General features: G+C 40.1%; 1 protein-coding gene across 2 annotated transcripts in view; it reads right to left on the bottom strand.

Moving 5' to 3' along the window:
- IL1RAP (interleukin 1 receptor accessory protein) overlaps positions 1–3,161 on the bottom strand; it is a 123,063-nt gene that overhangs the window by 118,182 nt on the left and 1,720 nt on the right. The window lies entirely within an intron of this gene.

Raw genomic sequence — 3,161 nt, 5'->3', positions numbered from 1 at the left:
ATAGAGAGAGAGAGAGAGAGAGAGAGAGAGAGAGAGAGAGTTACTATGCTTAAATGAAATGTCAGAGCACGTGCACCAGTGGATGCTGATTTCCTCACCCTCCTTTTTTTGACTGGAGAAACAGATCTCTTGGCATAAAACAATAAGGGTGTTTTCTCTTTATTCCTCTTTCCCCTTTTAGTCTTGACTTTTACAAAGATATGGTAATAGTATGTCAGAGTTGAAATGAATCTTAAAGAAAAAAAAAACAATGTATCATAGCAGAAGACTCAGAGATCATCCAGTCCAGCTCCCTCACATTTTAGGTCCAAAAATAAGGAGACTTCACAGTCTCAGGCAAGGTAATACCAGGATCACAATGGCAGGATGGGGATGGGCAGGTCGTCAGTCCTCATCCAGGTCCTCAATTCTAGGTCAGAGGTCTTCCTAGCTCTAAAATGAAACGCACGGGTGAGTCTCAACATTGGTACTTGCTTTGTGCTCTGTGACACACTAAGTCTCAGCTCTCTCAAAAAATATACAGGATTATTGTAAGGAATGAATGAGATGATATACGTAAAACCCTCAGTTCAAACTGTGAGGGAGTTCGGGAAAGGGTAGCTATTAAACTTTGATTTTCACAGTTTAACAGACTAATAAATTGAAGGAGCTGATAGCAGAAGAAAGAATTTGTGTTTATTAAATGCTTCCTATGAATAAAGTGCTGAGATGGAGACTCAAGCCTCTAAGTCAGCATCAGTGTTATTGTGTCCTGGCTAAAGAGACTGGGGCTTATCTGAACACAATACCTTGACTCAGATACCAGCTAAAGTCTAAAACTCCACACTACCACAGCTGCTAGAGATAGAATAAACTCAGGCTAGAAGAAGATCTCCTAATTACTCCATCAATGTAAACCACGCATTCTCGTCTTCAAAAAAGAAAAAAAACCAACAACAGTAACTAATCTGAATTAATCCCTAGAAATATCAGATACCAAAGGTTCTATAACCTTCCTGTTCATTGGGGTTTTTATTTCTCCCACAGAACAATTTCCAAAATGGGCAAAGAGCACAGTAGGTGGCTCTCTTTAATATTTCACGGACAAAGCAAGAGTGACTCACCAGATCCTACATCTGTGTCACCAGCAAAAGCCTCAGAAAGTTGAGCAACAAATGAAACTGTGTTATATTGGAGATAACCTTCATTTATTTATTTGTGCCTTCTCCTCTGACTTCCTTCAGCCACATTCTGCTTTTCTAACTTTGTCAGGTAAGATGATGCTGCCTACCTTTTAGCAAAGGCAAACATATGTTACCAAATGCCAACAGCAAGGAGCAAAACGTTTTTCCCAAAATTGCATTCGCAAGCTTGTATGCTTGCTGCAAAGCAGAGAAACCTGATGGCCTGTAGGGAGTCAATGGATAAATGGCCCCACTGCCTGGGCCAGAAACAGATCTGTTCATTTTCCTACATAAGCCTGCAGCCATCAGTTTCCATAGGGAGGATGGGAATTCCAGACCAGTGATCAGTGCTGCCAGCAAGCAGTGGTCTTTTCTGAAAATGCTGCCTCTTGCATACCGCTCTCTATATTCCTACCTTTACCCATAGAATTAACAAAAGAAGTGAAAAATGCTATGGTTACTCATGACATTGGCGTCTCAATCTTTTTTACTACCCTATGAATTAGTATGAGGATGGTAGAGGAAAGAAATTACTCAAAACAAGAAGAAAGACGTGACATGATTCTGAACTTTACATCTTCATAGTACCCTATCTCCTAGGAATTGAAGGTGTATTACATCAAACACAGGAGAATAGGAAGGCTGCCTTAGAGATTGTGGCTTTGAAACTTCCTCTCTGGAGAGTTAACCCTGCTAAACTCGACAGACCATGTTCAAGGATTGTTCGCTTAGCAAGGAAATATCCTCTTTGGGACAGAAAGGCTACCCTGCAATCACCAGCCAAATAAGGACAACCTAACAAATGAAGTAAATTGCTAAAGATTTCATGGAGGGACGACAGGGTGTGACAAGAAAAGCCTTTAACTAGAAATCAAAATGTGTGAACTGTATTCCCAAAGCTGAAGTTTAATAACCACGTGACCCTTGGCAACCTCGCACTTCTCTGAATCTCATTCAATTTCCTTCTCAAAATTGAGACCAGTTAAGAAGAGATATCATTTAATGAGCACCTACTCATTATTCCATTTGATTTAATCCTCACACAAACCCTTGGAGGTCAGCCTTTATTTTTCCATTCTAGAACTGGATAAAGTAGATGCTCTAAATGGTGAAAGAAATTGCTCAGTATTACCTAGCTACAAGGGAATTAGAACTGAAATTGGAATTTGACCACAAAACCTGGGCTGCTTCCACTATCAATATGCCTGCCATGGCCTTCCTTCTCTCAGGACTATTGCAAGCAATAAGGAAGATAATATATATGGAACACACTTTGGAAATGTTAAACACATGTATGATTTTGTAACAAATAATCTGGATAAGGAGGAAAGGTATAACTGAGTATCCTTTCTTTAAAGAACCATAACCAAAAGGAATTAGCTTACAATCTCCCTTCCATCTCCTTGTTCTGACCTTACTTTGAACATTTTTCTTTTCTCCACAAGTCCCCGGTCTCTCAGGCACGCGTTCAGATGTATCCTGGCCAGCTCATCACAATGCATGCACACGGAACAGGCTGATGGAAGCAAGTGATCCCATTCTCTGCAAATGCTTGGTGTGGGAGGTACCTATAAAGGGGCATCACCAAGCTCTTCCCTTCCTTCAGTATTTATTACACTCCCTCCCATGCACTCATCAATGCCACATGCAAATGCAAGGGACTGTGAAGCAGACAGCCAACTATAAATTCTGGATGCTCGATTCAGGGACTTATGACATAGCCAAGAAGTAACAGTAAATAATTATAGTGAGTCGATCAGAATAAAATCAATTGCCGTGAGCAGGGTGAGGATATATGAGGGATGCTATTTCATTTCAAAATGTAATAAAGGAAGATGAGTGTCAGCATGTGTGGGTGTTTAAATAAGGTAAGTTTTTGTCCAGAAGGGGGTCAATTTAGCAGCATCACTAAATAATCTAAAAGGAAGGCATAAGAATTTGTTGTTGTTTTCCTACAATAACAGGAAATATAAAGTTGCTTGTTTAAGACAGCAGGAA

The sequence above is a fragment of the Pteropus alecto genome, unplaced genomic scaffold (genome assembly GCF_000325575.1).
Source record: "Pteropus alecto unplaced genomic scaffold, ASM32557v1 scaffold88, whole genome shotgun sequence".
NCBI classification, from domain to species: Eukaryota; Metazoa; Chordata; class Mammalia; order Chiroptera; family Pteropodidae; genus Pteropus; species Pteropus alecto.
This window is presented reverse-complemented; position numbering and strand designations above follow the sequence as displayed.